Source organism: Ursus arctos, unplaced genomic scaffold, assembly GCF_023065955.2.
Source record: "Ursus arctos isolate Adak ecotype North America unplaced genomic scaffold, UrsArc2.0 scaffold_4, whole genome shotgun sequence".
Lineage (NCBI taxonomy): Eukaryota > Metazoa > Chordata > Mammalia > Carnivora > Ursidae > Ursus > Ursus arctos.
In genome coordinates, this window is record NW_026623056.1 from 21,415,511 (window position 1) to 21,428,521 (window position 13,011).

Genomic DNA, 13,011 nt, shown 5'->3' on the forward strand with positions numbered 1-13,011 from the left:
TTGAAAAGTGTGTGTAGGAGGGGCGCCTGGGTGGCTCAGTCCCTAAGCATCTGCCTTCGGCTCAGGGCGTGATCCTGGCGTTATGGGATCGAGCTCCGCATCAGGCTTCTCCACCGAGAGCCTGCTTCTTCCTCTCCCACTCCCCCTGCCGGTGTTCCCTCTCTCGCTGGCTGTCTCTATCTCCATCAAATAAATAAATAAAATCTTCAAAAAAAGAAAAGTGTGTGTAGGAAATATGAATGAAAGCTTCTCTTTAGTGGGACCTTGTAGGTTCCCACCACCAGCTGGTGACCTTGGAAAAGCTACTGAACTTCTCTTGCCTAGTGGACCTCATACATAAATTGGGGGTAGTGTGGCACCTTGTAACTTTGCTGTGAGAACTAGATGAGTTGATACTTGCCAAGCATTCTTTTTTAAAGCCAGAAGCGTAGTTAATGGTCTGTAGTTGTCAATTTTATTTATTTAATTTATTTGTTTGCTTATTTATTTATTAATGAAAAGACTTCTACACATCTGTCATAGATGAATCCTGGGAACCTACCAGATTAAAGCTTCTAGTCTGAGTTTCAAAGTTTTGCAGAGGGATTTCTCTGAAAGAGACCCTCTCACGCTTTGGAAGGGAAACTTTAGGTTGTCTTTTCCACTTTGGGCCCAGAGGCATCAGGAATCCAAATCTGGAATGAAGAGATGACAGGAGTAGAAATGAGAGGAGCTGAACTACAGGATTCTAGAGTTCAGACCTTGGGTTCTAGTTGTCCCTGTGCTGTGAACACATGTGAATCCTTGGACAAGACAGGTAAGTCTTGGTCTTTTCAATCCCTAAGAGAAGAGGAGAGCTTTAAGTTTTCTTCTACCAGGAGTATTCTAGAAGTGTGTCTTCTACATGAGGTAGCCCACCATTTGAAGACGACTACAGGACTGCATACTGACATTACATAGCTATAATTAAGAGGTCAGAAGGGTTCATAATAATTAGGGGAAAGCTGTGGGAGTTGCTAATGGGAATTGCTGCTATAAAAGCAAAAATTTGTGCAACAGCTCTTGGTATTTTCCACAACAATATCCCTCCAGAACATGCTTCTCCAAGCTGAGACACCCTTGTCTAGTCTCTCTCTCTCTATATATATATATAATCGAATGTGTGTATATATGTATACACATACATGTATATATACATGTATATGTATATGTGTATATATGTATACACATACATGCATATATATACATGTATATGTATATATAACATACATATACACACACACATAAAATAAAGAAAAACAAAGCTAAAGAAAATCTGGTAAAGACCTTATGACTTTGATTGCATAAATAAGTTTAAAATCTTTCTGTTCTTCATAGATACTGATTCAAAGTTTTCTAAGAAATTTCATATAAATTGTCTCTTTTGACTTGTACAACCCTGTGTAATAGGCAGAGCACATATTATTGGCTATGGTTCACAGTTAAGAAAGCCGAGGCTCTGAGAGGTCAGGTGCATGCTCAAGTTCACAAAGCGAGGCAGGAGTGGAGTGAGGGGTCCCACCAGGTCATTCATCTATTTCAGAGCTCTTATCCATGGTACTACGAGCTTTAAATTAGCCAGTAATTTTTCAGTGGGTCACTCCCCTTTGGTGGAACACAAACACACATCCAGAATGCAGAAACCTGTGGTCTTGTGCTTGGCAGTTCCAGAATCTGTCCTCCTGAGATTATATTCAATGTGCCCAATGCCTTAGGGGAGGGAGAACCCTTCAACTGCTGGCCATTGCTAAAAACATAAAGCCCATCTACAGTCTGCCATGGGCTTACTCTTCAAGTCTAACGGCACCCAACCAATTCTGACTATTCAACTCTCCCTGCTAGAATGTAACTTCACTAGGCAGGCTTCTTTATGCCGTTCATTGATGAGTCTCGATACAGCAGTCACTCAATGACCGTAAAATGAACAGACAGTCCTTGGATTCCCACACTTCTGTGCATTGCTCAGCTACTCTTTCCAACACAATGCCTTGACCTTACTCTTGCCCATCTCCACATGTATCTTTAAGATTCCCCATCTTTCAGGATGAACTCAAACATCACCTCCACAGCCAAGCTTCCTTGATTACCCACCCTAAGTAGGACTTTACAGCACTAGCTTGTATTCCTGTTCCCATGACGCGGCATAGATGGCCTCCACTACTCACTTTGATTTTTGGCAGGGGGTTGTCTCTCAGCACTAACAAGCATTTTAATTGTTGTGATGTAGAACGGTATACTTCTCTTACCCTCTGGGAGGAAAAAAAAGTGAAAAAGAAAATGAAATAAATAGACTACTTCCAATTACACTATCCTACAAAAATGCTTTCTAAAGCCCAGGCATTCCTTGATGCAAGAATGATCATTCTCGCCTCAGAACAGTAAATGTTAATTTTTTAGGGCAGGCACCTATTCTCATTGGTCAGTGTGTACGTCCTGAGGGGTCTGTGCCCATTCTGTATGGTGGTTTATGGTTTGACTATCACCCCCACTCTTGTGGAGGTCACCACAACGTGCTTTTATTGTTACTATGTTTGGGTTTGGGTGGCCTTATAGCTATTGAAAGTTTTCCCCACACAGTGGCCATTTACTATTCAATTTTTTATCCCAATTTCTAAGTAAAGTGTTTAAAACATACTAAGTATTTAGTAAAGGTTTGAAGGAATTTTTTTCCAGTTATAATAAACAGGAAAACAGGTAGTATGCTTTCCTTTCTCTAAATGGCTTTCAGGATAAGGAAGTAAAAAGGTGAAGAGACACGAAACCAGTTGGCATAGTCAACGTTTCCCTTCATGCACCTATACAGTCTTTTCTTGAAGGTTTTCTTCTCAATCACACTGCGTGAAGCCGTAGTTCAGCTCCTGTCTAGTATCAAAGGGAAGGAGCTGTGACAATGGGGAGCTCCCAATTCCCAACTGGGAAAATAAGCCTTGGATTCGAGATCTGCCTTGTTCTTTCCATCTTCCTCTGGATTCCCTCCCAGAGTCAGAAACTCCACTGACATCTACTCTGGCTTCTGCTTGATTGGCCATTGGCTTACCAGAGATATGCATCGCATTGAGGAAAAAAAAGATTTAGTATCAGCAGAGAATACCTTAAGCCCTATGGTGTGTATGGAAGTGGTTTTTTTTTTTAGGGTACATAGCATTTGTACTTTTAAAAGTATGGAAAGGTTTTAAAAAATAATGTGATACATGTCCATGCATATACCAGAAATTATGATTGTTAGCATTTTTTTTCAGACTTGCTAGTAACCTCTGTGTGTGTGATTATTAACCAGACATTCCAGCAAAGTTAAAGCCCCCTTATTTACCAGCCATCTACAAGCCTACACGTCACTCCCTGTGACCTCCTCCCATTACCTTGGACCAGAAAAAATCTGAATCACCAATTTAGATCCCATCCATTTTTATGTCACTTTTCACAGTACAGATAAATACATCCCATAGAGACAAACAATAATCATAAACATAATCATGGCATCTGCTACCATTTATTGAGGTTTATTTTTACACCAGGTTTTCTACCCTCGTGCGGTCCTGTAAGTTTAGTGACGATATTGCCATGTTGCAGATTGGATGTGGATTTGTCACGGAGCTTTGAATATTTGAAATAATTTGAACAAGACCACATAGAGAGTAAACAGAAGGACCAGGAGTGAAACACAGTTTTTTTACTCTAAAATCATTGTTCTTTCTTCTGATTCTTGTTGCCTCTTCTAAAATGGTTGAATAAAACCTGTGCCAATGCTACTGAACTTGGAAGCCCCTAATTTCCAATGTGTTCCAGGCTCCAGAAGATACCTTTAGGAGCAAGACAAGTGTTAGACTTGGCCCTTGTCCTTTAGGTGCATAAAGTCTAGAGCTGGGGAGAAGGCAGTAGAAGATACAGAAACATAAACAAATCTGTAAGGTTTTTCAGGGAGACATTACAGTATGAACTAGGGAGACTCTGGAGGAAAGAAGGCGGCCCCGATTAGAGAGGTGTGAGGCATTGTTGGAGAGGCGGCATTGGGATTCTCTCATGTGGTAAGCATCACAGGCAAAGCTGTAACAGCATGAGAATACAGGGAGCCAGTCAATCCATGGCTTTCATGAGGCTAGGGACATGAATGGGTCCCTGCAGTGTCATATTTGTATATGACCATTTGTATATGACCTTTTTCAGGGCATTTTTTCCTCTGAAAGGATTACAGCATTTTAGAAAAAGTTTATTTTCCTGGTGCTCTACTGCTCAGTTGACCACTTAAAAAGTGCTAATGAGGGGGGCATGGGGACCTGGCTGGCTCAGTCAGTAGAGCATGGGACTCTTAATCTTGGTGTCATGAGTTCAAGCCCCACATTCGGCATAGAGCTTACTTAAGAAAAAAAACAACAATAAAAAATGCTAACGGGCTAGACACCCTTCAGAATGTTTGGACGATTGCTCTGTCACTCTTGGATCAACTTGGCAGTTTTTACTCTTTCCACGATATGAGACAAGGAGCAGGAAAGCTCTAATGCCCTAGGGAGAAGGCCACATGAGGAATTGTCCCGTCTTCTGTGCTGAGGCTAGCTGATACAGGAACCACCCAATGTCCATAAAAACACTGGATACCACTGAAAGAAAGACATGATCATAGAAAACTGACAATGGTGAGCTGACGGGGACCACCTCATTCGACAGGTAGGGACCTCATTGCCCAGGTAGTTTGAGTCAATCTCCCAAGCTCACACAATCCATCAGTGATCAGCCTAGAGCAACTTCCCAGCTGTCTTCTTCATGTCCATCGCAGTGCCCTTCCCATCACTCCATGGTGATAGCATTTCTAATTGATTCTCTGACTTTCCGGAGCAAAGCATGCCCAGTTCAGCCTGAGCCAAACAATAGCACGCCAGCAAGATCCTGAGAGTGGAAATTACTCCCCAGGATGTTAGATGAGGGCAATCTGCCCTCAGTGTTCCAGTCTTCCATGGTAAAGAGGCAAATCTGTTCTTCTCTAAACCTTCCTGATGTTTGGGAACCCCACCTGGGCCTGGCCCAGTTATCGGATGAAGTTAGCTTCCGTCACTGCCCCCATATACTGCTTTCGGCAGTTAAAGGCACAGAGACTATGCAGGGGAAAGTGAGTTCCGTGGGCCCAAATCAGAGCTCCAAAATACCCACATTGTTCAAAGGCTTTAAGTGTTCCTGCTCTTCCAATAAAGCCCAAGGCCGGCCTTGAAATGAGACCCAGAATGCTTTTTTGTAGCAAAATTAATCCCACTGAATGCTTCTTCAATTAAAGCAAGCTCGAGGGGCAAAGAAATAGACAAGCGAATTAAGCCACGGTGACTCAGCTCTTCTTTCTTCCCTGCGCTTGTCAACCAGCCAGGAATGCGGGGCGGAAATGAGTTAGGTCAAATCTAGGCTTGAGCTCCAGGAAGCAAAGAACGAGAATCTATACACACCCAAGGTGATTCTCCTACAAAATGCTGTTTCTTTACAGTGAATCCTCCCTAGCACTTGGCTCCAGTGAGTAAGAATCTCACATTTACAAGTCTGGGAAGAACATGAGTGGTGAGAAAGGTATGGATGCCTAGGGAAAGGCACTTTAGGTGTGGCCAAAGTAGTCTCCTTTGCACTAGGAGGGAACTGGGTGGTTCACTCTCTTAGCTTAGATTCCCTACTATCAGACCCAGGAACAAAAATTCATAATATACAAGCAGATTGTTGACAAACTGCTCCAAGGGAAAACAGTAAGAGAGTGGGGGAAGCGGAACAGGGAAGGGGAGAACGCCAACCAGGCAGGGGTTCGGTGTTAGGCAAAGCCCTGGGCAAAGCAGCTCCAACTTGAACTTGGAGGTGAACTCTGGAATGTCAGGTTGCCTCAAAGAGATCCCAACCTGAGGCCATGGAGTTTGAGTTTCATAACCTTGCACCTATCAGTTACTGGTAAACGGCAATCCAAGGGGTATGTAAACTCACAGGCACTTCTAGCCATCCATGCTTTCCGGTAAGGGCTCCCTTAACCAAGAGTCGTCCTCCAAAAATAGCCACAATTTCAGACTTTTGGAAGTGAAATATTCCAAAGCCCAGGGCATATATTTAAGAACAAAAGTTGTTTTTTTTTTTTAAGTCTGCAAACAAATAAACAAAAAACAACACCTGAAACTAGTACACTATATGTTAACTAAACAGAATTTAAATAAAAACTTGAAATACAAAAAAAATTAAAAAATATCATTGGTGATGCCCGATATTAACAACAACAACAACAACAACAAAAATCTTTGTTCTGAGAGCTTCTAGACCTTAACCCATCATGGCATACAACCAGCTACACTCCCCCAAGTTTTCTTTTGACTTGGGGGATCCGTGTTCAAGAGAGTTTAGCTACCTTCGTTTACAAATCTGCAGGCACTGTGCTATCACTCATGCAATATGCTATTATACAGAACGGTGGTTCCCACATACACTTGATGGCAAAGCAAGACCACTGGAGCTCAGTGGTGTTTAACTCTTGATTCATTCTTTTGCTAGCTGAGTAACTTTAGGAAAGTGACTCAGGGAGTAGGGAAGTGGTTGTGCAGAATCAATGAAATAACCAAGTACAGCCTTTAATGACCCAGTCATGGCAGATGGGTAAATTCTGAGTCAATACTGGTGATTATGAATGATGACGAGAGTGCAGAATTGTTGACTCACTGTATTGTACACCTGAAACTAATATAACACTGTATGTTAACTCTGCTGGAATTAAAAATTTAAAAAGAATGATGATGATAGCAATAATGATATATTTTTCATTTATTTATTCATTATACAACAAATACTTGTCAAGCCCCTACGAGGTGTCAGAGCCTCTTCCAGGCCAGGACTTACAGAGGTATTGGACAAAGGCCTCACAGAACTTCCATTCTAGTAAGAGAAATAAATAATAAGCACACAAATAAGTAACTACTACAGTGTCAGTTACTAAAAAATAAATAAAAAATACTGAAGCTAGGCAAAAATCAAGAGGAGTGGTGGGCTTGGAGATGGAGGTGATCGTTCCATACCATGGCCAAGGAGCATCTCTTGGGGAAGAAGAATTGAGCAGAGACCTGAATGAGTCGAGGGCCTGAGCCACAAAAAGATCTGAGGAGTGTTTTGGGAAGAGGTCACAGTGAGAGCAAAGGCCCCGTATGGGAATATACTTGGCTTGTTAAAAGAAATAGGAAGAATCCAGTGTGGCTACAGTGGAGTGAACCAGGCCGGGAGTGCGAGGAAATCAAGTCAGGGACGGTGGCAAGAACCAAACCAGATCTTACAGAGCCAAGTAACCCATGGTAAGAAGCGAGACTTTTATTTATCTGACTGTGATAGGAAATAAGTGTAGGGTCACAGTGACACAGAAAGTGACAAATCAGAGTTACATTTTTGAAAGCGTATTCTTTCCCCATATGCCCTCATAGGGCACAAGAGCATCGCTTCCTAGGGACAGCCCTTGATCTCACATAATCCCCAAGATCAGTGAGCAAACTAAACTCTAATAGTAAACATGGGTTACTCACTCATTCACGTGACTATATTGTCTTTCAGACAATAATAGTAACGGCCTGTAATATTTGCAAAGCGAGTCTACAGAGGCCATCTCTAATATCAACATAAGGCTGTGGATGTACCATCAGAGTATCTTTCATCTTTAGTTCCTCTCATTTTGCTGGTTTCCAGTTTGTACCTTTAGTTTTTCCGCCTTTTTGGAGTATCGTCTCTCTCATCCAAATGCTGCAGGTTGATCTTATGTAACAAGTCTGCTTGGTCTGCTAGAAGCAAAATGGCACCCTGTTGGAAATTAATTTTTTGATGTATTCCATTTGAAAGAAATTCCCTCTATTCAGACACTTCTGATGGCTGCTCACTGACTACGGATTAAAGTTCAATCAGCGGAGTGTTCCACACCTCCTCTTCCCCGGACCAGGCAGACCCCTTCGATACGCCTTAGCTAGCTATGTTCTAACACATCTGCCAAAATACAGCCGTACTCCCCAGTCTCTCAAACACAACACACACAGTTTTACCGTCACATCATTGTATCTTTTATTTGTCTCAGTGTTATACTTCTCTCATGGCCAAGGTGAAGTCCCACCTCTGTTGTAGGGTCTTTCCTGACAACCAACCTTCTCTGGTTATTCCCTCATCTGAACTTCTTCTGCAGTTGTTACACTTAACATATGATCCGTTGGATTATTCCTGATCTTCTAAAGGACACGTTTATTTCTATGGGCCATCTGTGATCTTCTTGAAGGTCGGGATTACACTTTGCATGTCTTTGTACACCAGGTCCTCTGCATATATCACTTGACTTTCCCAACAAACTCATCATTTTTCAGTCATGCTAATTTCACACCTCTTTCCAACATCAGCATACCTACTCTTTTTTTTTTTATTTTCCTTTTGTAGAATGCATGTATCTCAGCCCACAAACCTAAATGTGCAAGAAATTTATTTTCCTTTATTGTTATTACACCTTGACTTAATTTCTACTTCAAGCCCCTCTTTTGCCAACATGGCAACAGACTCAGTCAGTTCTGTTTTTTTTCTTCCTTTGCCTGGTGGTTAGTCCAAATTACATTGGTGTGGGGATGGGGGGCTTGGGGGAGGTGCTCAGGTGCATTCAGTCACCTGTCCGGTCAGATATTCACTAAGGATTCCATGATCCCATTTGGCCCTTACTCAAATATCCATGAGTGTTACTTATGAGAAGTTTCTTTCTGCCGTGCCAATGTCCATCCCTGGCCTGCAGCTCTCTCCATACCAACCTTAGAAACATGGTAATCTCTCTTATGCTATTTAGGGCTCCACCTGCCAAGACTCACACACGTTACTCATACTGAAGTCTTACTACTGTCCCAGGGCTCTGTTCTTAAAGCAGGAAGTACATCTCCTTTCTTCAGTACCAACCAATGCCTATATTCTCATCTCTTTCACATCATTAACTAAGTCAAGGAAAGCCTCTCAAGGAAGAACAATGGAATATATACCTGAATGAGTTGAAGCCCTGAGCCATAGAAAGACCTGAGTAGTAGTGTTCTGGGAAGAAGTCGTAGTAAAGGCAAAGGGTCTAGTTGGGAATCTACTCTTGCTCTGTCAGTGAGGGAAGCCTCTATGGTCTGAAGGAAGCCAAATCTCATTCTTTTTCAAATATTTTGTCTCTGCCCAAATTCTCTGAGTTACCCTTAGAGATTTATAATCAAATCTAGGAAACACTAGCACATCGTTCTCTAATTCTACCTTGAAATGTCTCTATCTTAAGTCAACAAGACTAGAATTGCCTACTGTTTTGATTAGGAAGGTAGATGAACATATAGATAAATTGCCAGGAAAAAAAATAATGATCATGGTCATAAATCATTATGTTATCACAATTATTTTAATAAGTAACACCAACTTTTCTTCTCTTCCACTTAATCCACCAACCTGGGAGATAATTTAGACCTTTTCTTCTTACCCATTAAGATTGGTCTTCTTGCAAGTAAAACCAATACCAAAGATTGCTCTGTGGCCTAATATTGGTCCAACATTGTCACTAAGCCCCAGAAGATTCTGCTTGTGAGAAATACATGAATAAACTAATCGAAAAATTCAAGGTAGAGATAGTGAGATCTAGACATTCATAGGAGGAGAAATCAATTCCATCGTATGGTCTCTTGTCTTCCCTAAGGCTGACACAACTGCCCACATATTCTAGACATTCAGTTAGCATTTATTCATGATGATAATGACCTTGTTGTTCATTTGAAGATCAACTTTTAATTTTCTTTTTTTTCTTAAAGCAGGAATCTGGTGTTGTTTATATTAAAGAGCAGATTAGCTTTCCAAAAGCTCACGGCATCTTAGAGTTATGAAGATTCAGCACTGAACACAGGCACAGAATCCACAGTTGTGACCTTGACTATAGACATCATACACTTGTATATTTCTTTTAAGATTTTATTTATTTGCGAGAGAGAGAGAGAGAGAGAGAGAGAGAGAGCACAAGAAGGGGGAGAGGCAGAGGGAAACAGAGAAACAGACTCCCCATTAAGCATGGAGCCCTACATGGAGCTCCCTCCCAGGACCCTGAGATCATGACCTGAGCTGAAGGCAGACGCTTAACCGAATGAAAAACCCAGGTGCCCCTATCTGTATATTTTTGACAGCAATTATAAACAGCTAGAAAAAGAAAGTGCTTTGTTCTAACAAAACCCACCTATAATGGCAATTTCCCTACAGGTAGAAGAAAGGGGTCTTGAGAAAAGGGCAGCATTTTATAATTTACACAGTTGCCATACAGTCTGCGGGCTGTTCTTCCTCCTAAGTATCGAAGAGCTTTCTAATTTGGCCCTCAAAATTTTACTTTTAAGAACCACCTAAGCCTTTGATTTTATTCATCCCATCAGACTTTAGGAGTGCACCACGGGCCACCATTTATCAGGAACCCCTCACTTTTTCTCTCCTTCCACAATCACATATTAATCTCTACAAAACATGGTATTAGGTAACCACCCAAAAGGAGCCAAAGTAAGATTACAGAACTGCATCAGACCTTGTGTTCACCTCAGAAAGTTCACAATCTGATTTATGAAATAACCCAAAGACAAATAGTAACAACACGATGTGATGAGAGGAATAACTGGTACCAAGTGCTGAGGAAGCACCAGGAAAGAAGTGACTAGCCCTGCCTTAGGGGAGAGGAGAAAGCTTGAGTAAGGAAGTCACATTTGCCCTAGGTATTGTGGAATGAGTGGGGACTTTCCAGGCAAAAAAGGGAGAGAATGCTTCCCAGAAAAAGAAAACAGAGCATACCTACCTCAGGGAAGCGAGCATCGCTGCTATAAAATACTGAGGCTGGACCTTGAGGTGCGTGGGTGTGGACAAGAGTGATGAAAGGCAAAGCTGGTAAAGCTGGTTGAAGGTGCTAGGATCACAGAGGGGCCCGTCTGCCTGGACCTCAAATTTGATGTGAATAGGGAGCAGTGGAAAGTAACCCTGTAAAGGAGAAGCTTCTTCAGGAGCTGCTGGGGGGAGTGAGGCACTCTGGGAGCTGAGTTTGAGAAGTGTCTCTCTGATGGCCTTGTGGAGATGGAGTAGAGGAATAGAGAGGACTAGTAGAGGTACTAGTCGAGGTGGGAGAGGGACAAACCTAACTTCAAGAATGTCCTAGGAACATCTGGTCTTGCAGGACATGATGGAAAAGCCCTCACTGTCTTGAGAACAAGAATCTAACTCTGACTCCTGTTCTGTCCACAGTACCAAGCAGCTCAGGGTACGCATTTCCGATATGCCATCCACTCCCGATGCCCAAAAACAGTAGAGATATTTATTTACTATCCCTTTGTTATTGGCTTTTATAGAATTGTGTTTTATTTTCCACAGCATTTTCCTCATATTTGGAATTATCTTTTCATATGTGTGTTTATTTGACAACCGTCTGATGATCCTCATGAGACTCTAAACTCTGGAAGATCAGGAATTGGGCGGGTCTTTGGTTATCCCTGTCCGTGGAGGCAGCAGAGACCCTGGCATATAGTAGATGTTCAACAAATGTTTGTTGAAGGACTACTGACTGAAATCTTAAGGAAACAGTTGAAGTGACAGCGTTCAGCTTGGGAAAATGTTTGATTTTCCTTGTTTTTCAAAATGTCAAACAAAATATTCAGTCTGTGATTTTACTTACTGTTTGATCAAGTTTTCCCCTTCAGATCTCAAATTTCCCTCCAACACTGCATGTGAGCACTAGCTCTGTGCAATAAATTCCAGATCTGGAACTCACTTGCAATGAGAAGTAAATTTCACCAAGTTATTTGATTCTCTGGACTTAAAATTTCCAAATAAAATAATACTAATGGCTTCGCTTGGCTTTGATTATTAGTATTCCCTTTCCTTTCTTTCTTTTTAAATTTTATTTTCTCCTATAACTAAAGAGGACTTTTTTTAACCTAAGGCAAGCAATTTTTCAATCATGACTTTAAATTTGATGAGGTTCCATTAAGAACTCCGTGCATGTCCTACATCTAACAGGCATACACATAAAGAGACAGTCAAAGCACTTCATTAAAGGCAGAAAGATTAAGGCAAAAGATTACACAACAAAACCACCCACATTTAGTTTTGCAAGGCTAACAGTCAGCTTGAATCATCACCCTACAGCGGCCTGCATTCCGTTCCAACTCGTGGCTTCAGCTTAACTTTCAAGACCCAAGAAAGTAAAATATTAGTATTGGTGACCAAAAAGGCAGGTGTGTTTCTCTTTCCTTGGTTACTCTTAGCCCTGGAGGCACCAATTGTTTCTTGTTTTTGATTTAGTGAACATAGCTCTTGGGAGGTAATTAAAGAACTAGCACAAATCTTAAGATCACCAAAGACTAACACTCGGTCCTATTTCAAGCAATAGAATCACTGGCTTAAGAATCTCAGAAACTAGTGTTTAAACCAGCCTTACCCATCCCCGCTGACTCCCATTAACAGTATCTCCCACGTTATTCATCCCATCCTTTACCAGACTCTTCTCTCATACACCAGATTTTTCTCTTCTACCTCTACTCATGCTCTTACCTTAGAAATGCCCCTCTCCTGGTAATCCAACTTATTCTTCACATGCTCACTCAAATGCCACTCTCATGGTCTCCATCATCATTCTAGGCAAACTGCATTACTCCTCTGTCTTCTTTCCTATAGCACATGGCTTATGTACTGTTAGCTAGTCTTCCTGCCCTCAAACATTCCACTCATCTGCTTGTTATTTTCCTGCTATTAGATTGCAAGCCTCTTTAAGTCAGAAACTGTGGAATTCATATGCACGGGCCTACCTGAGCCCAGTTTAAGCCTCAGTAGTGTAGACAGGTGATACTCAATGATGAGTGAATGAATTCTAAAAAGTATTCAAGAATCTTTACATTAATAGATAAAGGTACAATAACAGAACTAAATGAAAAATACAAGAAATATTTGTTTATAAGACTGAAGGATAAAATACAGAGCAAGGTCAATATAGTTATTGTACTTGAGCATTAA